This window comes from Mustela nivalis, assembly GCF_964662115.1.
Source record: "Mustela nivalis genome assembly, chromosome: X".
NCBI lineage: Eukaryota > Metazoa > Chordata > Mammalia > Carnivora > Mustelidae > Mustela > Mustela nivalis.
This window is the reverse complement of record NC_139040.1, coordinates 91,303,470-91,330,358: the sequence shown is the minus strand read 5'-3', so window position 1 is coordinate 91,330,358 and position 26,889 is coordinate 91,303,470. Positions and strand designations below refer to the sequence as shown.

General features: G+C 44.1%; 1 long non-coding RNA gene across 7 annotated transcripts; it reads left to right on the top strand.

The window, feature by feature from the left end:
- Window positions 1-8,356: 8,356 nt before the first annotated feature.
- Window positions 8,357-20,352, top strand: LOC309856677. Of its 7 annotated transcripts, none has more exons than XR_014307310.1 (5): window positions 8,357-8,432; window positions 14,643-14,734; window positions 15,392-15,500; window positions 18,735-18,860; window positions 20,241-20,352. It is a non-coding gene; the product is annotated as an uncharacterized lncRNA (long non-coding RNA). The 7 variants fall into 7 exon arrangements; XR_014307311.1 differs by lacking the exon at window positions 8,357-8,432 and adding an exon at window positions 8,844-8,934; XR_014307312.1 differs by lacking the exon at window positions 8,357-8,432 and adding an exon at window positions 10,742-10,810.
- The last annotated feature ends 6,537 nt before the right edge of the window (window positions 20,353-26,889 follow it).

Sequence of the window (26,889 nt, the reverse complement as noted above, 5' to 3'; positions counted from 1 at the left end):
GAAACCAGTAAAATATGATCAGCTAGTTCCTAATAACAGAGACCAGAATACAAGGCCAGGTCGGCCAGTTCTTGATAACAGAGCCCAGAATACAAGGAGGAGTCAGGCCAGGTGGAGACATCCAATCAGTAAAAGTACACATACTGTCACCCTAACCACCAAAGAATGTAAACTCCGCCTTTTGGGCACCAACCTTGAGCGCCAATTCTGACCAGAGTAATAGTTTAGTTCAAACAGCTACTATAGGGTAAATTGTAATTCAATTGGTCACCTGCGTGTGACCTAACATGACTATACAATGTTACAGTCTCATTGGCCACCTATGTGTGGCCAAACTTTTGCTCTATAAAAGTTAGTCTGTGAGGCTGGGAGGGGTCGCTCTCTTTGGAGGCAGCCCTGACCGGTCAGTCAATCAATTCTTGAGCCTCTAAGCTGGGGGTGGTCGCTCTCTTTGGAGATGGCCCTGGCCGGTCAGTCTGACTTATAATGCTTAGCATAGAATAGAGCTTTGCATAACTTGAACTTTGTTTCAGTCTCATTCCCCTGGCCAATCAGTCTGATTTCTAATAGTTGGCATAAAATAAAGCTTTAAATAATTTTCATTTTGTCTCAGTCTCATTTCGTTTAATAATGGACCTAAAAGGAGGGTGTCTACAAATTTTGCCAACTGAGTATTAAGAGTGCCTTTAGTGCATTCAGCTAACCCTGAGGATTGAGGAGGTTATGCACCATGAAAGTGTAAAACCAGCCAAGCAGCACAGACTCACTGAAACACTTGACTGGTAAAATGGGTTCTCCCATCACTATGAAATTCAAGAGGGGTTCCCCAGGTTGGGCTAATCTTTTCTAACAGAATTTTAACCACAGCAGCAGCAGGGACCTGTCTATAAGGGAAAGCTTTGGGGGGCACCTGTGTGGCTCCGTCATTAACCATCTGCCTTTGGCTCAGGTCATGATCCCAGGGTCCTGGGTGAGAGCCCTGCGTCAGGCTCACTGCTCCGCAGGGAGCCTACTTCTCCCTTTCTCACTCCCCCTGCTTGTGTTCCCTCTTGCTGTCTCTCTCTTCCTATCAAATAAATAATAAAAAAAAATAAAATCTTTTAAAAAGTGGCACGTATGTAAATAATAATTTGGGGCACCTGGGTGGCTCAGTGGGTTATGATCCCAAGGTCCTGGGATTAAGCCCTGCATGGGGCTTCCTGCTTTGCAGGAAGCCTGCTTCTCCCTCTCCCACTCCCCCTGCTTGTGTTCCCTCTCTTTCTGTGTCTCTCTCTGTCAAATAAACAAGTAAAATCTTAAAAAAAAAAAAAAGAAAGATTTGGCCCAGTGAGAAAACCATGACTTAAAAAGATTGATATCCACAGGACAGGGGAAACAGCACAAAATCAATTTGTGTGAATGGGTTTCTCTGGATTGTACTTTGGACAGGTGGGACAGTGAGGTAGGCACTTTTTAAAAACTTTTTATCTTTTTATTTTAATTATTAATTTAATTTTTGGGACGGAGAGAGGGTGGGCAGGGGCAGAGGGAGAGAAGAGAGAGAGAATCTTAAGCAGGTTCCATGCCCCATGCAGAGCCCTCATGTGGGGCTTAATCTCGGGAACCTGAAGTCACAGTCAGCCAAAATCAACAGTCGGACGCTTAAGCAACTGAGTTGCCCAGCTGCCCCACTTTTTGAAAACTTCTTAATTCCAGTATAGTTAACATACAGTGTTATATTAGTTTCAGGCATATAATATAATGATTCGATACTTCTATACCACACTTGGTACTCATCATGAGCAAGGAGGAGCAAGTGTCCTCTTAATCCCCATCACCTATTTCACCCACCCCCTACCTCCCCTCTGGCAGAAATAGGCATTTTTGTGGCCTTATTAATATTTCCTCACCAATATTGGTTCACGAACACTATCATTTTGTCAGTAGACTAATGGTTTAATTAGTCTAAACCATTAATGGTTTAATGCCTCTATAGTGGTAAAGCAAAGGGAACTGTAGAATATCTGGTAGGGCCAGATTATTATTTTGTCCAAACCAGAGTTCTCTTTTTATTTGGAACCCACAATTATTAGATTTCCAGTATTGTTTTTCCCTCTTTGGGGCCAGTTGTTGGGTATCTCTTGTCAACTTTTCCAAATTATCATTTGGGAGAACATCCCTTTGAAACAGGACAGAGATTTGGCTATTGGTTTCCTGGAGGGCAGCATTTTTGGTGGAAGTATCAGTGAGCTAGTTTTCTTTGGTCTCCAAGGAGCTGAGTCTGGCACGCCCAGGAAAATTAATAGTAAATAGAGCAGCGGGCAAAACTATGGAATCTGATACATTTTGGACATAAGAATCATTTAAAATTGTACCCCCACCGGAAGTAAGGAAAACTCATTTTCACATAACATTTCACAGTCATGGGCTACCCCAAAGGCATACTGACTATTGGGTATAAATGTCTGTGGTTTTACCCTTGGCTAAGGAATAAGCTTGAGTGGGGCATCTAACTCAGCCTGCTGGGCTAAAGTAGCCAAAGGTAAAGGTGTTGTCTTGATGACTTCAAAAGGAGTTGCAATAGCATACCCAGCACAGTATCTACCATTTTTCATCCTTTAAGTAAGGACCATCAGTAAGCCATGAAAAGTCTGCATTGGTTAGAGGAGTTTCCGGTAAATTGTCATGGGGAGTCAAAAAGTGATCTGTCAGTGGTAAGTAGCTGTGAAAGGGTTTCCTCAGGATCTAAACATGATCCTTGTTCCAAGATCAGATGCCCTAACTATAGAACCTGGGTTTGAGCCAACTGCAAGTTTTCTTTGGAGATTTTCTCTCTTTAGGGCCAAAACTTTTTAACAGGTGGATGTTTTCCTCCTGTGAAGAGGCTTGAGAAGGGAAAGAGAGAAGCAAATAATCTATGTATTGTAGCAAAGTAGAGACTGCAGAAAATTTTATATCATCTGAATCAGCTTCTAAGGTTTGTGAAATACAAGAACTCCCGTGAAATCCTGGGACATTACTGTCGTGGTGTATTGCCTTTTTTTCCCAAGTGAAAGCAAAAGGATGCTGGCTCTCCTTATCAACTGGAATACTAAAAATGCAGTGCATGGATCAATTTGAAAAATTTGCTTTCAACGGGAATGGATGTCAGCAGCACATGGGAGTTAGGAACAACAGGGTGTTAATCAATAACAATGTTATTCATTGCTCCAAGGTCCTGGAAAAACTTCCATCCTTGGCCATTGGGTTTTCTCACAGGTAAAATAAGGGTATTAGAGGAACCAGTGCAGGCGATAATGAGGTTCTGAGCGTTGTAATCTAGTATGGAGCCTTGAAAGGTTTCCTTATTTATAAGGCATTGATTAATTCTAGGGAGAAATTTTGAGGGATTTATTTGAATCTTGATGGGTGGTACACTGTGAATTCTGCCAATATCAGTTGAAGATTTTGCCCATAAAGAGCATAGTAGCTAATCTAATAGGAACAAACGATCAGTGTGCCTGGACTCTGGTATAGTGTCATCAGAGATAGGGCAAACAAAAGATGTCAAAGGGTCATTTAATTCCTGGTTGGCTATTTTAATTACCACTGTCAAATTCTGGAATTATTTCCCCCTTTGGGGAAATTCTGGCGTGGTACTTTTCTAAGAAAGAAATTCTGGCATGGTACTTTTCTAAGAAATCTCAGCCCAGGGGCGCCTGGGTGGCTCAGTGGGTTAAAGCCTCTGCCTTCAGCTCGGTGGTGATACCAGGGTCCTGGGATCGAGCCCCGCATCCAGCCCAGCATCCGGCTCTCTGCTCAGCGGGGAGCCTGCTTCCTCCTCTCTCTGCCTGCCTCTCTGCCTACTTGTGATCTCTCTCTGTCAAATAAATAAATAAAATCTAAAAAAAAAAAAAAAAAAAAAAAAGAAATCTCAGCCCAATAAATGAATAGGGATTGGAGAGCGAAGCAGGAAAGGGTGTGCATCACTCAACCGGTGCAGACAAAAGGAAACAGGTTCACAGACATGAACCTGTTGAAGCTTATTAGAGGACATTCCCCCCCAACTTGAACTTCAAGGACTCCAAGGCAGGGGCTGTTTGGAACAGTGAAACTGAACACTAAGACTGTAGCTCTGGTGTCTATAAAGACAGAGATTCATTCCCAATCTCGTCAGTGGTTTCTCTGAGCTGATTAAGAGGGAAGAGCCCAAGTGGTCCCTTGGAGCCCTGTCACTGGAAATTAGGAGGACATTGGAAAGGCTGGCTAGAGGGCTGAAGGCTCTAGGAATGCTTACTTTTTTTTTTTAAAAAAAGATTTTATTTATTTATTGGACAGACAGAGATCACAAGTAGGCAGAGAGGCAGGCAGAGAGAGAGAGAGGGAAGCAGGCTCCCCGCTGAGCAGAGAGCCTGATGCGGGACTCGATCCCAGGACCCTGAGATCATGACCTGAGTTGAAGGCAGCGGCTTAACCCACTGAGCCACCCAGGCGCCCCGAATGCTTACGTTTTTAACAGTCTTTTTTTCCCAATGCCCTGGTTCTTTGTAATACTAGCAGAAACTAAAAGGGGTTTGGTTTTGTTTAGGGGTCTTTATTTGCTAGAGTTGAAAGTTGAGAATTTTAGTGGGCTTTCTTTTGAGTGACTCATCTAGAATGTGAGCAAACTGGTTTGGCAAATTAACTAAGCCTGGAAAGAACATAATTTCCCATTCTATCCTCATCCTTTTAACTAAAAGAGAAAGATCCTGGTTCAGTCCATTAATAAATGCAGAATTAAATGTTACCCATGTGGATTCAATATCTAACAAAAACCCAGAGTTTTCTTTGAAAACAATCTGAAGCTGATTGTAATAGTCACAAACAGTGTCATCGGGCTTTTGTGTATAAACCTGAATTTTGTTCCAATCAACTGTCTTAGGAAAAGCTACTGCAATTGCTTGACGGAGACATTTGGTGAGTGTTCTAGCATCTTGGCAGAAGTTGGAGGGGGGTTATCTTTCTAAATACCTTTCTAGATGTTCCCATCAGGCTAGTTTCATCCAATGTTTGGCCTGGTCTTCACCAACAAGCATGTAAACTGATTGATACAAATCTGAGAAACCGGGTTGGTAAAAGTTTGAGTGACTATGTCACATTCTGCAGGAAATCAATGGGGGTCCTCAGTCACTTTAGGAAATGCATTAAGGGTACCTGGGTGACTCAGTCGTTGAGCGTCTGCCTTCAGCTCTGGTCATGGTTCCAGCGTCCTGGGATAGAGCCCCGCATTGGGCTCCCTGCTCTGCGGGAATCTTGCTTCTCCCTCTCCCACTCCCACTTCCCGTGCTTGCGGTTCCCTCTCTTGCTGTCTCTCTCTCTCTCTCTGTCAAATAAATAAATAATCTTAAAAAAAAAAGAAACTCTTTAACTGTAGCTCCCAATTCAGCCTTACTCCAGGAAACATAAGAAATTTGGAGCTTATTTGGATCCCCAAAGTGTTTAACTTTAAAGGAGGCAGGTTTTAATAGGTTCAGGAGAGAAGGAAATGGGAAGAGTTTTGGAGGGAGAAGGAAGTTTGGACAAAGGATTAGAATGCGGGATTGAGGTATAGAGGAGGTGAAGTCAGTGCAGAGGGTATAGAGGTAAATGGCACTGGAGATGGGGCCTGAGCAAAAGGTGTCTGCCACATGTCAGGAGACAAAGAAAACAGTGGAGGGGGGAAAAGAGGTCTCAGAAGCCCTTTTTACTTTTTTCAATTGTTTATTTGCCTCAGTTAACTTAGAAATAGTATTTTGTGGGGTGCCTGGGTGGCTCAGTCAGTGGAGCATCCAACTCTTGGTTTCAGCTCAGGTCATGAATTCAAGGTTGTGAGATGGAACCCAGCATCAGGCTCCATACTTGGTGCAGAACCTGCTTGAGATTCTCTGTCTCTGCCCCTCCCCCTGCATGCATGCATGCGCGCTCTCTCTCTCTCTCTCTCTCAATTAAATTAAATGTAATCTGGAAATAGTATTTTGCAATGAGGCAAACTTGGAATCTTGAAAATGTTTGGAAGCCTCAAGGTACCAATTAAAATCAGGGTCTTATTCAGTTTTGTTGTTGTTGTTTTGTTTTGTTTTGTTATTTTGAACTGTGGCTTTCTAATTTAATTTTGAGAAAAAGTAGTTTTGGGAGATCAAAAGTCTTCTATAATGGCCACTGGTGTACTTTTGGCTAAGTTGGTTTATGTAGTTAGAGGGAACCACAGTTTTTTAAACAAATTATTATTATTATTTTTAAAAGATTTTATTTATTTATTAGAGAGACAGCGAGAGAGGGAATACAAGCAGGGGGAGTGGAAGAGGGGGAAGCAGACTCCCCACTGAGCAGAGAGCCCAATTTGGGGCTTGATCCCAGGACCCTGGGATCATGACCTGAACTGAAGGCAGATGCTTAATGACTGAGCAACCCAGGTACCCCAGGAACCACGGTTTTTAAACATGAAACCAGCCAGGGTCTCAGAAAGAAGGGGGTGCCTTTAAAGTATTTTGATGACTGGGGTCCCACTTCTTAGAAGGTTTTTCAGGAATAGCTTGGTTCTAGAAGGAATCAGGCCGAAGGCCAGCACAGTTCCAGTAGGCACAATTCTACCAGAACCAGTCTGGTTCCAAACGGAGTCCAATCAAAAGCCAAAGAATACTCTCAGAAAGGACAAAGCTTTAAAACAAATCCCAAAGAATACCTGGAGAACTTGAAACACAAAGCAAGGAGAACTTGAATCCAGCAGAAAACTTACCCTTAAACTCTATGGTTGGCAAGAAAGTGGGGAGCATAACTGGTTCTGTGGCTACCAGCTCAGATTTTGCTCACTAGTCTTGGAGTTGTTGGGGGTCTTCTCTGGATTCTACTCCTGATCACCAAATAATGTTAACCTTAAAAAGAAAACTGTCGGTTATTATAGCTGCCAAAACGGGGTTATTTAGGAATAACAGAGAAGTATAACTGGGGACATGCAAGCTCTGGCAAAACCATAGGCAAGGTGGGAGAACAAAGGAAAAGGATGCTCTTTTCTAGAGGAAAAGGGGGAGCTGGGAGACACAAAGTCCACTGAAATAAACTAGGATTTCCACCTGCATTTGTTTTTCATTGGCTGAGTTGAGACAGTCTCTCATTGGCTGGGCAGTTGCTGGGAGAAGGAGAAAACCTTTCTCCCTCCTGCTGGGGTAGTAAAGTAGTAGGGACTTCAAAGGTATCTTCCTGTTGGGATCTGCAAATGAGGGGAATCAATAGGGCGAGAGATCCCCCTCTGGCCTCCTACCTGCATTTTAGTGAGGTTTCCTTTTCTTACTGTTCACACAGTTCACACACTGATGTCCATTGATTGTCTTTCTCATGTGAGTCGAGAATTTTCTTTGGTTCTTCATATGCTGAGTAATTTGAATTATATTCTGGACATTTTGAATATTAGAATATGAGACTCTTGGTCTTGTGTAAACCCTATGGGAGAGGTTTCAATTTCTGTTTCATCAGGCATTGTCTCTTCACAGGCAGGCACAATAGCCCTTGTCCTTGTTCTAGGGCCAGGACAAGGGAAGCAAGTTGGCCTTGGAGGGGAGGGGAGTGGATGAAGATGAGGCAAATCCTGGGGGAATCATTTGAGGTCTCTGTGTCCTGGAGATGCCAGAAAATGCCAGCAAGAGGCAGATTTGGAAATCCTAAGTAGGCCAGGATAAGGGGGTAGGAAGGCCCCTACTCACACACAAATGGACACAGTGGGCATGCTCAGTGCTGCATGCCTTCCCATTGACCATTTGTGTGGGGCGTGTTCATAGCATACCTCATGCTGAGTGATGCTCCTCACACCATTCCCTGTGGATTCCTTCCTTCTGTCAGACTCAATCTGTAAGTCCCCTGATAAATCCTCCCTGGAGTATAAGTGTGAGTGGGTATGAGGAAGGAGTCAGTGAGTTTCAGACAGGTAGGGTCTGTGTGGTTCCTCGCCTCTGAGCAGAAATATCCTTAAGGTCATCATTCTTCTCTTCAAGGGCAGCAGCCACCATGGCCTTTGATATTGTTGCAGGCCGGGACAAGGGAGGACAATGGACTTTGGCGGGATAGACAAAATTGGGGCAAATACTGGGGGAAAGATTTAAGGTATCTCTGTCCTAGAGGGCCCAGGAACTGCTAAGAGAGGGCCAACTCAAGGATCCCTGGTGGGGCCTGGATAGAGAAGTGTGAAGCCCCCAACCACCCAGGACACGAGATACACTGCACCTGCCCAGTGCCACCAACTTTCCCATTGCGCTTTGGCAGGGGGTGTGTGCAATGCATTCTGGATGCACAGCTGTGAAGACCCCACCCCCATGACGCACACGGGGTTGTAATGCACCTGCGCAGTGTCATGTTCGTTTTAATCTGGCGTTGGCGTGGGCTTCCTGCAGTGCCATCTGGTTTGCAGAACTGTGCAGGTCACATCTTACTGTCTGGATTTCTTCTTGGTGACTGAGACTCAATTGGTAGGTCCCCGGATCAGTCCTCTCAGGAATTTAAGTGTGAAGAGGGAGGCAGCAGTTTTTGGGAGGGTAGGAATGGTGTGGTATCTGGCCTCCAAGGAGGAAGGTCCTCAAGGTTGTCCTTTTCTTCCGGGAGTCTCCGCAGGCATGATCATTGTCTATCTTGGTGGGTGTGGAATGGAGGAGGTCGGGGGAGGATGGTGAATGTGGGGGTGGGCTTGAGGTGAAGATCGGGCATTGTGAGCCGTGATTTAACGTGTCTGGATCCTAGAGGTGCCAGCAATTGCAGACAGAGGGCAGATTACAAATCTTTAGTGGGGCGTGGGTGAGGGGGTGGGGAAGCCTGCACCCCACCCACACACGCAGGACGCACTGCGCCTGCCCAGTAGCATACTCTTTTATATCCGCAGTTGGCGTGGGGATCTGCGCAGTGCTTTCTTGGTGCAGAGCTGAGGGGATTGCATCTTAGCATCTGGATTCCTTCCTGGTGACTGAGATTCAATTGGTAGGTCTTGGGATCAGTCCTCTCAGGAATTTAAGTGTGGAGAAGGAATCAGAGGGCTATGGGTGGGTAGTGGTGGTGTGCTTTCTGGCCTCTAAGGAGGACGACCTTTTCCTCCAGGTGTCTCCCAGCCCTGGCCATTGTCTGTCTTGGTGGGTGTGGGACAGAGGAGGATGGTGGATGTAGGGGTGGGGTTGAGGTGAAGACTGGGCATCCTAGGCCATGATTTGAGGTATCTGGATCTTAGAGGTACCAGCAATTGCTGACAGAGGGCAGATTAGAAATCCTCAGTGGGACCTGGATAAAGGAGTGGGGAAGCCCCCATCCCATCCAACACGTGGAATGCACTGCGCTTGCCCAGTAGCATATTCTTATATCCGCCATTGGCATGCAGTTCATTTAGTGTGGTCTGGGTGCAGAGCTGTGCAGGCCGAGTCTTACTGTCTGAATTCCTTCTTGGTGTCTCAGACTCAACTGGTAGGTCTCGGGATTAGTAGTCACAGGATTTGTGTGAAGTAGAAGAGCCAGCAGGCTTTGGGTGGGTAAGGGTGGTGTGCTTTCTGGTCTCCAGCGAGGAAGGTCCTTGAGGTTGTTCTCCTTTTCCTCTCGGTGTCTTTGCGGCCATGGACATTGTTTTCTTGGTGAATGTGGGACAAGGGAGGATGGTGGGGGTGAGATGAAGATCCGGCATCCTGGGGGCCTGATTTGAGGTATCTGGGTCCCGGAGGTGCCAGGAATAGTTGACAGAGGGCAGATTAGGAATCTTCAATTGGCCTGGATGAATCAGTGGGGAAGCCCCCATCTGACTCTGCACACACGGTTTGCCGTGCACCTGCCCAGTACTATGCACTTTTTAATCGGCCATGTTCATGCATCGAAGAGCTGTGAAGGTTTTGTCTTAGTGTCTGGATTTTTTCCTGGTTTCTGAGACTCAATTGGTAAGTCTTCAGATCAGTCCTCTCAGGACTTTAAGCATGAAGAAAGAGTCAGAAAACTTTGGGTAGGGGTGGTGTATTTTGTACCTCCAAGGAGGAAGTTTCTCGAGGTTGTCTCTTTTTTGTCTGGGTGTGTCCAGAGCCCTGATCATTGTTTTTCTAGTTGGGTTGTAGGGGTGGGGGTGATGAAGAAAGATCAGGAGGGGGCCCAAGCTTGATTTGAGGTATCTGGGTCCTGGAGGCATTAAGAATTGCCATCAGAGGGCAGACTGGGAAAACTCAGTGAGGCCCGGATGGAGTGGGGAAGCCCCCACCCCATACTGCACATGGGGGTTGCAGTGCGCCTGTGTGGTGGCATGTTCTTTTAAATCTGCTGTTGGCGTGGGGTTCATGTGGCGTGGTCTTAGTGTGGAGCTGTGCAGGCCATGATTTACCATCTGAATTCCCTCTTGGTGTCTGAGACTCAGTTGTTGAGTTCTTGGATTACTTCTTTCAGGAATTTAAGTGAGAAGAAAAAGCCTGTAGACTTTCTTTTGGGTGGGTAGGCGTGGGGTACTTTTCCGACCTCTATGGAGGAAGGTCCTCGAGGTTGTTCCCCTTTTTCCTCTTGATGTGTCTGCATCCAGGGCTATTGTCTTTCTTTGTGGGTGTGGTACAAGGGAGGATGGTGGGGGTGGGGTGAGATGAAAATTCCGGTGTCTTGGGGATCTGACTGGAAGTATCTGGGTCTCAGAGGTGCTAGGAATTGCCAACAGAGGGCAGATTAGCAATCCTTGGGCCCAGATCAGGGAGTGGGGAAGCTAGCCTTCACCCGCCCAACACATAGGATGGAGTGCACCTGCCCAGTACCATGCGCTTTTTATTCAGCCATTTTCATGGGGTGCAGAGCTGTGCAGGTCGCGTCTTGCCATCTGGATTCTTTCTTGGTGTCTGAGATTGAGTTGGTAGGTCTCCGGGATCAGTCTTCTCAAGAATTTTAAGTGTGAAGGAGCCAGCAGACTTTGGGTGGGTAGGGGTGGTGTATTTTGTGGCTTCCAAGGAGGAAGGTTCATGAGGTTGTCTTCCGTTTCTCCGGCTGTATCTACAGCCCTGGTCATTATTTTTCATGCTGGGTTGAAGGGGTGGAGGTGAGATGAAGGAAGATCTGGCACCTCAGGGGCTTGTCTTGAGGTTACCTGTGTCCTGGAGGCTGCAAGGATTGCCAATGGAAGGCAGATTAGGAATGCTTCGTGGGGCCCGGATGAGGTAGCGGGGAAGCCCCCACCCCCACCCTGTGCACATGGGTCGCAGTGCGCATGCGCCATAGCATGTTTTTTTTAAAAAATCGGCCATTAGCTTGGGGTTTGTGTGGCGTGGTCTGAGTGCGGAGCTGTGCAGCTGGCGTCTTACCATCCGGATTCTTTCTTGGTGTCTGAAATTCAGTTGGTAGGTCTCCGGGATCAGTCCTCTTAATTTAAGTGTGAAGGAGCCAGCAGGCTTTGGGTGGGTAGGGGTGTGGTGTATTTTGTTGTCTCAAAGGAGGAAGGTTCATGAAATTGTCCTCAATTTCTCTGGCCGTCTCCACAGCCCTGGTCATCATCTTTCATGCCGGGTTGTAGGGGTGGGGGTGAGATGAAGGAAGATCGGGCACCTTGGGTGCTTGATTTGAGGTATCTTTCCTGGAGGCCCCAAGAATTGCTAGCAGAGGGCAGATTCGGAATGCTCAGTGGGGCCCGGATGAGGGAGTGGGAAAGCCCCCACCCCCACCCTGCACACACGGGTTGCAGTGCGCTTGTGCAGTGGCATGTTCTTTTAGATAATCCGCCATCAGTGTGGGGATGGTGTGGCGTGGTCTGAGTGCGGAGCTGTGCAGGTCGTGTCTTACCATCTGGATTCTTTCTTGGTTTCTGAGATTCCATTGGTAGGTGCTCGGATCGCTCTTACTAGGAATTTAAGTGTGAAGTAGAAGAGCCAGCAGGTTTTGGGTGGGTAAGGGTGGTGTGCTTTCTGGCTTCCAACAACGAAGGTCCGTGAAGTAGTTCTCCTTTTCCTCTCAGTTTCTCTGTAGCCAGGGACATTGTATTTCCAGGTGGGGGTGGGGTTGAGATGAAGATCCGGCATCTTGGGGGCCTGATTTGAGGTATCTGGGTATCGGAGGTGCCAGGAATTTCCGACAGAGGGCGGATTAGGAATCCTCAACAAGGCCGGGATGAAGGAGTGGGGAAGCCAGCCTTCCGACCCCACCTCCAAACAGCACACAGGTCACAGTGCGCCTGCGCAATACCACGTGCTTTTTATTCGGCCATTTTCGTGGGGTGCAGAGCTGGGCAGTTTGCGTCTTACCGTCCAGATTCTTTCTTGGTGTCTGAGATTCAGTTGGTCTCCAGATCTGTCCTCTCAGGAATTTAAGTGTGAAGAAGGAGCCAGCAGGCTTTGGGTGGGTAGGGGTGTGGCGTATTTTGTGGCCTCCAAAGAGGAAAGTTCTTGACGTCCTCGTTTCTCCGGCCGTGTCCATAGCCCTGGTCATTTTCTCTCCTGCTGGGTTGTAGGGGTGGGGTAAGATGAAGGGAGATCGGGCACCTTGGGTGCTTGATTTGAGGTATCTGTGTCCTGGAGACCACAGGATTGCCATCGGAGGGCAGAATAGGAATGTTCGGTGGGGCCCGGATGAGGGAGTGGGGAAGCCCCCACCCCCACCCTGCGCATGCGGGTTGCAGTGGGCCTGCGCAGTGGCATGTTCTTTAAAATCCGCCATTAGCGTGGGGTTTGTGTGGCGTGGTCTGAGTGCAGACCTGTGCCGGTGGTGTTTTATCGTCTGGATTCCCTCTTGGTGTCTGAGACTCAGTTGGTCAGTTCTCAGATTACTCTTTTCAGGAATTTAAATGTGATGAAGGCACCTGTAGGCTTTGGGTGGGTTGGTGCCGTGTGCTTTCTGGGCCATACAGAGGAAGGTCCTCGAGGTGGTTCTCCTTTTTCCTCTCAGTGTCTCTGCAACCAGGGCCATTGTCTTTCTTGGTGGGTGTGGGAGAGGGAGGATGTTGGGTGTGGGGGTGAAATGAAGATCTGGTGTCCGGGAGAATGATTTGAGGTATTTGAGTTGTGAAGGTGCCAGGAACTGCCAGCAGATGGAAGATTTGGTAATGTGGCACGGTGCCTGAATGAAGGAGTGGGAAACCCCACCCACTTGCGTTGCTGGATTGAGTGCGCATGCCCACTGTTGTGCTGTTTCTCAGTGGCCATTTTCATGGGTCAAGTACAGTGTGTTCTGGTTGCGAAGGTGTGTGGCTTGCATCCTATTACCTGTATTCTTTCTTACTGAGACTTAATTGATAGGTCCTCAGATCAGTTTTCCTAGGAATTTATGTGTGTGAGGGGTCAGCCAGTTGGCTTTGGACTAGTAGTGATGGTGTGGTTCCTGGCCTCTGAGGAAAAAGTTCAAGATCATCATCCTTTTCACAAGGATTGGGGCTGTCATGGAGGCAAGAGGAACTACTGACCGAAGGAAAATTTAGGAATCTCCAGAGGCGGCCTAGCTCTGGGGGTGGGGGAGCAGCGTGCATGCCTAGCCCTGCTGCATCTTTACCCACAGGTGTGGGGTATGTGCAGTGAATTGTGAGTGTTGAGCTGTGTGGTTCTTGTCTTACTGTCTGGATTCTTCTCTCGCTGAGACTCAGTTGGAAGGTCAGCAGATCAGTTTTTCCAAGAGCTTAAGTGTGAGGATGGAGCCAGTAGGGATTTTTTGGGGGGAGGGGTATTAGGGTAGTGTGGTTCCTGGCCCCTGAGGAGGAAAGTCGTTGAAGTTGTCTTCTCACAGGTGTCACAGCCACCATGGCCCTTGATGTGGTGACAGGACAAGGGAAGAGTTGGAGTGGGAACAGATAGGGGTCTGATGAAGATGAAGCTAGTCTTGGGGGCATTATTTGAGGTATTGGGGTCATGGAAGCACAAGGAACTGCCAACAGGGCACAGATTCGGGAGTCCCCTGAGTCTGAGGGGCCCTGGGTAAGTAGCAAGTCCAGTGGTAAAGAAAGGTCCCAGAAACGGGGAACCTTGGGAGGTTGCATCCCTGAGACTTGTAGTGTACCAAACAGGACCAAGAGAGGAGAGTGCCCCATATAGTATTTTTATTATAGGCACTTAGCTCTGCAATTCTAGTGCAAAAATAATTGTAGACAGGTGTGCCTGTGTGGCTCAGTGGGTTAAAGCCTCTGCCTTCAGCTCAGGTCATGATCCCAGGATCCTGGGATCGGGCCCCACATCAGGCTTGCTGCTACCCCCTCTCTCTCTGCCTGCCTCTCTGCCTACTTGTGATTTCTGTCAAATAAATAATATCTTTTAAGAAAATAATTGTAGACAATACATCAACAATGAATGTGGTTAAGTATTCCAATAAAACTATTGGAGGTGTGGAAAGAAAGGGCTTGGCAAATAAATGTGTGAGAGCAGTAGTTACTCAAGTCTTAATTATCTGGTAGTATTCTCTTATATACCTCCAGGATGGTGAATGAAGTTGTGAAGCCACATCACTTTCAAAATATATTGTGTTTCTTATGTGCCTTATGTAATTTCTGTTCAGGCCATGACCTGAACAGTCACTTTTGTGAACCATTAGATTCCATGTGATCGGAGAGCATGCACAATTAAATTACCATTAGACTGACTTTAAAAATATTCTCCATGTTTGGCGGGTGTGTGGGGGGGGGGGCAGAAAGCACATTTCGCTGTGTGGCCACAGAAGTGGTTAAATATGACTATCCTCTCAAGTGCATTTTCCAATTCCCAGTATTCTGTTTTCAGTGGGAACTATGAATTGGCAAGTGAGGTCAACATTCAGACCTAGAGCAAGACGAAATGATGAAAAATCTTTGCAACTGGTTGGGCCTATGGTTGTAAGTACTTGAACAATTGTTTTTTTTTTTTTATTAGTACAAATTTATTTTTGTGGACATGTTGAACTGCTATAGATATGCTGATAAGGATTTTCCATGCTGATAAGGAGCATTTATCCAAGAGTGTTACATTCTGAGATTTTCTGGATGGATGCTGTTCCGTTCCTGGGAAATGCACGTGATGACTTGTTTTTCATGCATACTAACAACAGACTGCACACATCCATCCCAACATATGTGAAAATAGTTTCCAAAGCCTTTCAGAGTAGCCTTTGTGGGAAGAGTAATTTTATTAAGAATGTGTATATTGAATAGTATTGGAGAAATGTCTTTAGATTTTTGTTGTTGGTGGGGCCATTAAACCATTTTATAAATGCCTTGTGGATATGACCTCTTTACTAGCTGTGGAGAGTCTGTTCTGCCAGTCTTCAGGTCTTCTTTCTGGTTACCCAGTTAGGTGGGTATTATCTATATACACGTGTATATATGGAATGAAATGGGCTTAGAATCCTCCTGCCCTGCCATCTTCTGCAGAAGTGAAACGTCTTTAGATTTACTTAGGATCAAATGTATCTATGTATTCATGTATTGACATTATTGATGTGTGTCAACAACACAACTTTTTATCTATTTACATATACACACGCATACCCCTAGGCCCAGCAGCCTGACGCTGAGCCATGTTATGGCAAGGAGCCACCAACTGAGCGTCAGGATATTATACCTGATCAAGAGAAAAAAGATGAAGGAGCATCTGGGATTCAAGGTGAAGGGAAAGGGAAGAAGAAAACCCTCTTGAGGGCGGGATATGTGTGAGTGTGTGTGCGTGCTTTGCGTATCGTGATATACTCATAACAGAAGGGAAGACAACAATAGGAATCTCAAACATTTCCTGGAAATTGGCTGGAAAAGTGAAGAGAATGGAGTTTGGAACTGAGGGCAGGCTGTTCCTCACTATAGTACGTTTCCCCTATTTTATAAATGAGAAAATTGGGGCTCAAGGATTGTGGTTATCAAAGAGCCATTTGGCTATTGAAAACAAAATTTACTGTTTTAAAGTGGCTCTTAAGGGACGCCTGGGTGGCTCAGTGAGTTAAAGCCTCTGCCTTCTGCTCAGGTCATGATCCAAGGGTCCCAGGATTGAGCCCCACATCAGGATCTCTGCTCCGCAGGGAGCCTGCTTCCTCCTCTCTCTGCCTACCTCTCTGCCTACTTGTGATCTCTGTCTGTCAAATAAATAAATAAAATCTTAAAATAAAGTGGCTCTTAAAAGGAGTTTACATTCTTCTGTGGTTAGGAAAACCAGAAGAGGGACCCTTGGGTGGCTCAGTTGGTTAAGCGTTTGCCATTTGCTTAGGTCATGATCTCAGGGTCCTGGTATGGAGCCCCGCATTGGGCTCTCTGCTCACCAGGGAGTCTGCTTCCCCCTCTCCCCTTGCTCCTGCTCTCTCTCTCTCACTTGTTCATGTATTCAAATAAATAAATAAAAATCTAAATTAAAAAAAGAACCAAAAGGTTAATTATCCTGAGATTAATATGGGACAAATAATTTCTCCCAGATGTATAGTATTCCTAGTATATGGATTTTGAAGCAAGATCTTTACATCATTCAGGCCACTGTTAAAGGTGTCTGGAAAGTGACTGACCACAATGTCCATTCATTTCTTCCTACTCTCCCGCCTTTGTTCTAACTATAAATAGTATGCTTACTGTTACTCACAAATAACTTTGCTCTTTCTTTTGGTTCTTTGTTGTGCATGGGATTCACTTACGGAACATTACATACAGGACAGGGCCTTTGGACCTAAGTATAACTTTGTTAAAGTTAAGTTTTCTTTTACCCTTAATGGGGGTGGGTGTCACTACTCTAAGATTTGTCACAGGTCTGCAAATAAACACTTGGCTAATTCTTCAGAAAATCACACTTTAATTATAATTTAAATCCTATCCATGGTGTAGACTTCAGACTTTGTAAAGTGGCTGCTCACTGCTCTTAGTACACTATGGCAAAACACTAGAATTATACATGAATTAGGTTTATCCTTAGGCTGTCATTTAAAATAAAGGTTTCATAATACAGGAAAAACAGATAAAGTCCATTCCTAGTTGCTACTAATATTGCAAAAAAGCCCCTACACTGAACTGCATGTACATTTAAAAATGGTTAAGATGGGGATGCCTGGGTGGCTCAGTGGGTTGAAGCCTTTGCCTTTGGCTCAGGTCCTGATCCCAGAGTGCTGGAATTAAGCCCCACATTTTATTTGCCTCTCAAGTAAAATCTTTTTTAAAAAAAATGGTTAAGATGGGGTATTTTATGCTATGCATTTTTAATTTTTAAAAAGATTTTATTTATTTGACAGATCACAAGTAGGCAGAGGGGGAGGGGGAAGCAGGCTTCCCTCTGAGCAGAGAGCCCAATGCGGGGCCTCGATCCCAGGACCCTGAGTCAAAGACAGAGGCTTAACTCGGCTGAGCCACCCAGGCGCCCCTATGCTATGCATTTTTAAACCACAATTTAAAATGAAATAAAAATGAAGTACTGTCGTCTGAAGTACAATGTCATATATTTTTATTCTTTGTAGTTCAAAACCACAAATTTACAGGAAAGTAACAAGAATAGTACAATCATATATATACTTATGTTTATATAAAATCTTCACCTGGGTTCACCAGTGATTAATAGTTTTTACCGCTTTGGTTTCATGTCCTCTTCCCCTCCCTTTATATATACACACAGTTACTGATCTGTTTACTATTACTACTGTTAAGTCATTTACATAAAGTCCAACTATTATGATCCTTTGCCCTAAGTACTTTAGTGTACGTATAGCCTCAGAACAAAGAAAAAGTCATTCTCTGGGCTGACAACTGTACAGAAGTTTGACAGCAGGGGAATATTACCATTTAATATACAGTGTAAATAAAATTTCTCCAGTTGTCCTGATAATTTCCTTCATATAATTTTTTTTATCCAGAGTCCAGTTCAGGATCATGCATTTATTTGCATTTAGTTTTTTTCTAAAGATTTATTTAAGAGGGAGCAAGTGAGAGTGGGGGAGGTGCAAAGGGAAAGAATCTCAGGCAGACTCCCCATTGAGCCTGATGCATTCCTGTGTGTGTGTGTGTGTGTGTGTGTGTGTGTGTGTGTGTGTTGGGGGGGAGGGTTGCGGCTCAATCTCACAACACTGAGATCATGACCTCAGCAGAAATCGAGAGTTAGATGCTTAACTGAGCCCCTTGGGTGCCCCAGATTTAGTTTTTTCTTTTTTTAATCTGGAATGGTTCTGCACTTTTTTTTTGCTTCTGCACATTTTTGATGAGGACAAAGCAGTTGGTTTGCAGAATGTTTATCACTTTTGGGCTTTAAGACTTTTCTTTTCCTTCAACATTTATTGGCATCTGCTCTTGCCATGTAACATGCCAAGTACTGAGAAATGTGCTTTCAGCCTTGATCTCACAATCTGGTCAGAGATGCAAGTCACTGGCAAGTATAATCCCAAGTACAGTATAGGTAAGTTACAAAGGGGACACCTGAGTTTCCTGAGGGCAATTTTGAAAAGGGTAGAGGGTAATAAAACCCTGCCTTGCTAGTTTCTGGTAATGGACACCTGAAATAACACTCCTGTAATTCTTACCACATTTATTACCACACTAGCCTAAGGCTTTCATTTCATAACACTGAGGGAATGAATATTATTTCCTTATTCATCTCCCATGTTTTACTTATTTTTTTATATATTTTATTTATTTGAAAGAGAGAGACACAACGAGAGGGAACATAAGCAGGGGGAGTGGTGGAGAAGCAGACTTCCCGCTGAGCAGGGAGCCCATGGGGGGACTCAATCCCAGGACCTTGGGATCATGACATGAGCCGAAGGCAGACATTTAACAACTGAGCCACCCAGGCACCTTTTTAATTTTTTATTTATTTTTAGAGATTTTATTTATTTGACAGAACTCATGTTTTGCTTCTTAAATTGGTCCCCTTTTTATTTTCAAGGGCCAGCCCTGGAACCTAATCCAAAGGAACCAGCTGGTAAGAAGACCGGGTGTGAGCGTGGAGATGGTCCTGCTGTCAAAGGGAGGGGTCTTGCAAATCTAGAGCCCCTGAAGATGCCAGAGGCAGGTATGTTATCCATCAAGCATGTAAATGACAGGGTGTCTGTTGTCCACAATATTATATTTTTAATAATACCGAGGTAATAACATTGTTCAGTGTAGCTCACATCCCAAATGGCTGATTCACAGACTATTGGGCATAGATTGGGTCAAAACCATATAAATCGCAAGATAGGAAAACCATTTCTTTCAAGAATAAGTTGTTTAGCCAAGAGCTATAATAATTTCAGATACCTGCAGAGAGATCCACTTTTAACAGATCTGTGATGCATTTGTAACACACATCGGTTTGTGCTGTGGTCCTAGTATCAGCTCTAACATAATCTGTGTAACTCTGGGTAAAACCCTCACCCTCTGAACCCATCTTTTCTCTTAGGAAAGTAGGGGATTCAAATCAGATCCTTGAAAAACGTTTTCAGTTCTGAGTTTGTGTACCCTGGTTGTGTTGGAAAGGATTCACTCGTTTACATAATTTTGAAGAAAATGGACAAAAGCCAAGTATAAAGAATAAGAACAAGACAGTAACAGACCTTGAATATACATTTGGCTTTCCAGTTTTTCTTTTTCTTCCTAATCTTGTCTTCCCCTTCCACCCCCCACGTTTTTTTTTTTTTTCGCAGTTTGATGTTACCTTGATGGTAATGACTTAAAACTGCTGTGACCATGTAATGTGTGCAAACGGGCATACTTCTAAGTATATAGAGCTACGGTTTGTAATTACAACGGGCATATGGGTGAAAACAGGGACAGATGGTCACCCTACTTAAGATAACCATGTAAAGGCTAAACTAGCTTAAAGAACAGTTTGGCACTTTCCACAATAGAGTTGAAACATTTGCAATACTAGCCTTTCTATTTATTTCACTTAAGCAATTCCAAGCATGACATTACGGTTTTTGGTATCTTATATTTGGAAGGTTTTCTCAAATCAAAACATAAAATGGGTAACTTCTTAAAAATTTTTTTTAAGGATTTTATTTATTTATTTGACAGAGATCACAAGTATGCAGAGAGGCAGGCAGAGAGAGAGGAAGGGAAGCAGGCTCCCCGTTGAGTAGAGAGCCCGATGTGGGGCTCGATCCCAGGACCCTGGGATCATGACCTGAGCTGAAGGCAGAGGCTTTAACCCACTGAGCCACCCAGGCACCCCAATTGATAACTTTTTAAAAGCTTCTGTCTCTTAGGTTTCTCATTTGGTTGATTGGATTCTTAACAGTATAAGAAATCTTTGCTTTCTATTCAAAACTACCTGAGTAAATGCATTGGGTTTAATCTATTCTGACCTTAAACCGTCCCCTTTCTTTGATCATCAGAAAGTGTTATTTCTATACCTTTTAGTGTTGTCTGAATAAAGTTCTCTGAAGTAATGCTAATGTTTCTCTTACAGGCGAAGGGAAACCGAAGGTTTAAATGAAGACAAGCTGAAGCCACATGGGCAGTTCTTGTATTGAAAAGTGGCTACAATTCTCTCAATAAAGTTCTGCAGTTTTGTCCAAAGACGTCTTAGACCTCGTTTGTGAAATTTGTTCCTAGGAATTTGAGGTTATTGAAAATAGTACTTCTTTTGGAATTTTATATTTTTAAAGCGTAATTGTTAAATTCTAGTGTAGCTAACCTACAGTGTTAAAGGAGTTTCAGGTGTACAATTTAGTGGTTCAACACTGTGGAAAATAGCATGGAGGTTCCTTAAAAAATTAAAAGTAGATTTACCTTATGATCCAGTAATTCTGCTACTGGGTATTTGCCCCAAAGAAAATGAGACATAATTTTTATATATTACTTTTTCTATCCAGCAGCGTTGCTAACTAGGCTTAATACTAAAAGTTTATCTTTAGATCTTTTTCCGTTTTCAAAATACATAATCATATCATCTTTGAATAATAACAGTTTTGTTCCTGCTATTTTATATTATTTTAATTTTTTGTTCCTGCCATTTTAAACATTGCATCTTTTATTTTCTTCTCTCCTTTTATGCCATTAGGCAGACCCACTCAGTACAGGGTTGAATAGGACTGGTGACTGGGTATATCCTTGTGTTCTCCCTGATTAGAAATGGAAAATTTTAAACATTTTACCATAATATTCACTGCACATTTTTTGAAGATATATTTTAACAGGGTAAAGTCATTCTAGTCTATTCCTAATTTGCTGGTAATATTCATTTTGAATATATGTTGAATGTCAGCAAACACATACGGCATTTACTGAGATGATCCTAAGATTTTTTTCTCTGTTACTGTGGTGAATTGCGTTGGCAAGTTTCTGTTTAAGCCAACTTTGGATTCCTAGGGTAAACAACTTGGTCATGAGTGATCCATGTCCTAATGATGTGTTCAGGACTTTTATGTATTTCCTCACGAGTGACACTAGTCTATTTTTTAATCTTAATATACTCTGTTGGACTTCGGTATCAAGGTTATGCTAGCTTCATAAAATGAATCGGGATGTAAAATGTATTTTTCTATTTTCTGGAGCTCCAAGGCTGTGAGTCATGTAGGGCTAGGGTTTATATTCAGCTGTTTCTGGATTGCTCCTCTGTTGTAAAGCTGGACCTCTACATAAAGGGCAGTGACTTAAGAGGCGGTTCCAGGTTCCCATCTCTTCAAACTTTGTGAGGTTTCAGATTCCCTGCAGGATAACCTATAATGATGCTCTCACTCTGAAAGCTACCTGCTCCTGTTTCTATGCCAGTATCCATCTATACCCAGAAGGTTAAAATTGGCTTTTAACTTTTTCCTAGATAATTTTGATCTGTGCTGTAGGGTAGGGAATGGCTGACCAACCCAGAGCTGTGTACAGATAAGATAGCTCTATTTATTGAGTTCTTTAATAACAAATAATAACTCACATTTATAGGGTATCATCTGTTAGTCACTTCTCTGTACTGGGTTCTTTATAATTTATAAGGTCATCAAATCCTTATGAAGAAGGGAAGTCAGAATTGTCCCAAGACTGGCCATCTCTGCCTTCAGTAAGAGGTAGATTTGGGGATTCATTGAAGTTCTAAATTCAAAGCCCTTGATCTTTCCTCAGTAAAAGCTTCTGAAAGTGAATAAGGAAGAACTGATGGCATATATGATGATTTTAGTTACAATCTGGTATTTATGTAAGTATTTTTTAAAGATTTTATTATTTGAGAGAAAGTACAAGCTGGGGGAGCCGAAGAGGGAGAGGGAGAAGCAGACTCCCTGCTGAGCAGAGAGCCCGATGCAGGGCTTGATCCTAGAACCCCAGAATCATGACCTGAGCTGAAGACAGATGCTTAACCAACTGAGTCACCCAGGTGTCCCATTTATGTGAATATTGTGTGTGTGTGTGTGTGTATACACGTGTATACACAATTTGATGTAAAAGGCTTTGTTCTTATCTTGAAGGGTTTCCTAATTGCTAAACAGAACTCATGTGGTGCCCCAGATGAAATCATGAGTAAAATAAAATTAAAAATCACATGATGATCTTGTGCTACACAAAAATAGAGCTACAGAGTACTAAAGCCATTTGAGACAATTGTTTATGGGGAGAGAGAGAAAAGAACTTGTGCCCCAAGCCTTATGGTAAAATCTCCTGTAAACCCATCTGTCCTTTCAAATTATTCAGAGATGGAACAGCCACAAATCTCTTCAACAAAAATCTCCCATTCGCCTAATAGTTCTTGCTCAGAATCTTCCTTAACTGCCTGATTTCAACCTTATACCCCTATTTCTATACACAATGACAGCAAGTTACAGCTGTGAGACCCCATTTGTAGCTTTACTCCCCCATAAAACAGGTTCTGAAAAGAAGCCTAAAACCATTCTGAAAGACCACCCTACTTAGAATCTACCTTGCTTAGGGAACGGCAGGGTATTACATAAAGCAATGATTAATTCTCCCTCTCACAGAGGCTTTTTTTTTTTTTTAAAGATCTTATTTATTTATTTGTCATAGAGAAGCGAGAGTGAGCACAGGCAGACAGAGTGGCAGGCAGAGGCAGAGGGAGAAGCAGGCTCCCTGCCAAGCAAGGAGCCCGATGTGGGACTTGATCCCAGGATGCTGGGATCATGACCCGAGCCGAAGGCAGCCGCTTAACCAACTGAGTCACCCAGGCGTCCCCTCACAGAGGTTTAATAATGTTTCCTGACCACAAAGGACGGAAATTCCAAGGTTCAAATACAAAAAAATAAATGTAGGGGATCCCCATTTGCCACAAAATAGGTGAAAGTTCACCCCGTTGTAAAGGTGGTGGAAAAATTAGGGCCTCAGAAGAAGAAAAGGAAAAGGAACCAGGGGGACTGGCTGAGGCAAAACAGCCCTGGATCTACCTCTTCTGTGTCCTTATGGGCTATGCTATGAACTAGGCATGGATTTTGGTCCTGGCTCTGACACTGTGATGGTGTGAAAGGCATTTAAATCCTTTGGGCATCCATTAGGTCTGTTGCCTCATCTTTTAAAGAGATTTTATTTATTTGAGAGAGAGCAAGAGAGCATGAACTGGGGGGAGAGGCAAATGGAGAGAGAGAAGCAGACTCCCCACTGAGTAGGGAGCCCAGTTCGGGGCTCGATCCCAGAACACTGTGATCATGACCTGAGCCGAAGGCAGATGCTTAACCAACTGAGCTACCCAGGGACCCTGTGTTTCCTCATTTGTAAAATAGGAATTACAGTGATTGCTGTGATGAATGCGAGAGTATACAGATAGGTTGTTTGCTCTGGGGACCATCACATTGGTGGGTCAGACAAACAGAAAAGCAGTTAAAGTGCAAAGGAGAAAGGGAAGGGATGTCGGGAGCCGGTACAGGAGGCCTACTCTAAGAACCGTAAGGGACTGAATATGATTGGCTGTTCATTTAGGTCCACTCTCGCGGGAGGTGCATGAGCACTGCATTTTGATTGGGTAACACTGCCTGTATAAAAACGCATGCGCCGAGGGTAAAGGGGGAGGAAGAAAAAAGCGATTAAAGAAGAAGGTTCGCTGCTACGTGAGTCTCCGAGTCGTTCTTGCGGGCCGAGAGCGACAAAGGGATCCAGGAAAAAAATAGTGAGTGGGGTGGCCAGGAAGCAGGAGAAGAACCAGGACAGAAGAGGAGACTGAGAGAGGTCACTGGATTCCCATGTCCACTGGTCTGGGTTTGCATATGGGATCCTGTTGATAGGCTGGGTGACATGTACCTCAGTACTTAATAGTAAAATAAGCAGACTGGTCTCGCACTTAAAAACCAAGATAATCACAACTTCCTCATATCAGGGAACCTCCATGCTGTTTTCCAGAGTGGTTGCACCAGCTTGCATTCCCACCAACAGTGTAGGTAATCAGACCATACTGTTGCATTTATCCAAAAGATATTTACTAAAGAGTCTAGTTTGGTTATCTACCCTTTTGTATATGGGAAGACTTCGGTGAATGAGCTGATGATGCATCCCTTAGTTGAGGGCTGATCTGATCAAGTAGCAGTAACAAAAGACAGACTGTGAAGAGAAAAATTCATTTAATAAGTTTTACATGACCTGAGGAGGTGGTTAAACCTCAGCATTTTTATGCTAGATTTGATGAAGAGTGGAAAGTCATGGGAAAACGTGATAGGACAAGAACAGTTATGAACCTAGTGTAGTAAATTAGGGAAAACACCAGAGTCCTTTCATTTGGATCCCTCTTAGTGTTTTTGGAAAGAAGGATGCTCCCTTTTCTTTTTTCTTAAGATTTTTGTTTATTTGACCGAGAGAGAGAGAGAGAGAGAGCGTGTGAGCGTGCGTGCACAAGCAGGGTGTGTGGCAGGCAGAGGGAGAGAGAGAAGCAGGCTTCCCACAGAGCAGGGGAAGCTTGATGTGGGACTCAATCCCAGGACCCCAGGATCATGACCTGGGCTGAAGGCAGTCCCTTAACCATCTGAGCCACCCAGGTGCCCAAGGATACTCCTTCCACTTGAAAGAGGGCACCTTTCGTATGAGGGTCTTACGACCTGTTTCAGGGAAAGGTTAGAAAATCCTGCCTGCCCCTTCAGTTTCTTGAATTCCTATAGCTAAAGTATGCAACAGGCCAAGGTACCATGTTTTGGGGTAATGTGTCCTGAACCCCATCATTGGCAGAGGTGAGTAGCATGTGTCATCCTTATCACTCAAACAAAAACCAAAACCAAGTCAAAACCAAAACCAGGGATGTCTGCGTGGCTCAGTCAGTTAAACGTCTGCTCAGGTCATGATCCTAGGGTCCTGAGATCGAGCCCCATTGGGCTCTCTGCTCAGTGGGGAGCCTGTTTCTCCCTCTCCCTCTGCCTGCCATATCCCCTGCTTGTGCTCTCTCTCTCTCTCTCTCTGTCAAATAAATTAAAAAATAAACACCCCCCCCCCCAAAAAAAAACTTTGAGCGCTTGCTGGGTATCAGGCTCCTTATTCTGGGCTAGGCAGGCTCTGAGGACATAGGAATGATTCACATGGGATAAGTTCTCAAACAACTCATGGTTAATGATCAGAGAACCATTCACAAGATAATGACGGAGCAAATTTGATGACAGCCATGCAGGGAGCCAGAGGGCGCTCGGAACACAGGAGAGAGAGCCTTGTAACCCAGGGGGTCAGGAATGGCTTCCCCCAGGGGATCACGTGCATGCTCTAGGTGCTGTTTCACTATAAATACATTTCAATCTCTGTGATTATTCCTCTTTCATTTAAAAAAAATCTTACTGCTCCATAATTCTCATTCTGTAGATGAGTTAATTGTGAATAAGAGAAGATAACTCTCTTATTCAAGGTACAGCAACTTTCCAACCCTGGACTCTTTGAAACCCTGTGTACTTCTCCTCTTTTTGCTTTTAATATTGTCTTCTCTGTTAAATCACATTCACCATAAATAATTTTCCTTGCTCCTCTTGGCCCATAAGTTCTTTTTCTTTAATTCATCTGGAGATTATTTATTTAGCTTCTTTTTAAAGATTTTATTTATTTATTTATTTGACAGAGAGAGACACAGGGAGAGAGGGAACAAAAATGGGGAGTGGGAGAGGGAGAAGCAGGCTTCAGGCACCCCTAGCCCCTTTTTTTTCTTTTTACAGCATTAGTGTCAAACTGCCAAAATAGTTTTCAAAGTGACTGTACAATTCGCGTTCCCACCAGCAGTGCATGAGGGTTTTAGTTGGTTTCACATCCTTACAAACACTTGTGGGGGCCAGTCTTTTTAAATTTAGCCATTCTAAATGGCTGTGTAATGGTAACTCCTTGGAGTTTTAATTTGCTCAACCCGTTGAGCCTATATTCATGCATTAATTTTCACCCATGTATATTCTTGTGTGTTCAGATTTCCTGTACATGTTTTGTTGGGTTGTTTGTGATCTTTTTGTTTAGGGTTTTGTTTATTTTCTAAAATTTTATGGTAATATACCTTTGTCTGTGTTTTTATTCATTTGTGTTGGATACTCATGCCCTTCATTTTTAAAGGATCATTCTTGCCTTTTTTTTTTTTTATAATTTTCTTTTGCTATTTTCTCTGTTCTCAGTGTCTGGAAGGTTTCGTAATTTAATCCTAGATTACTTTTACTAAGACTTTTTTTTAAAGGTTTTATTTTATTTTTTAAGTCATCTCTATACCCAACCTGGGTCTTGAATTTACAACCCTGAGATCAAGAGTCACATGTTCTGCGGTGCCTGGGTGGCTGGGTCGTTAGGTGTCTGCCTTGCTTGGGTCATGATCCCAGGGTCTTGGAATCAAGCCCTGCATCGGGCTCCCTGCTCCATGGAGAGCCTGTTTCTCCCTCTCCCACTCTCTTTGCTGTGTTCCCCCTCTCGCTGTGTTTCTTTCTGTCAAATGAATAAATAAAATCTTTTTTAAAAAAAAGAAAAAGAAAAAATCTACTTTTTTTCACTTCAGTAACAATTTTTTTAAGGCTTTTATTGATTTGACACACAGAGAGAGAACATAAGCAGGGCAGGGGCAGGCAGAGAGAGAGGGAGAAGCAGGTCACTGCTGAGCAGGAAGCCCCATTTGGAGACTCGATCCCAGAGCCCTGGGATCATGACCTAAGCTTAAGACAGATACCCAACCAAATGAGGCACCGAGGTGCCCCCAG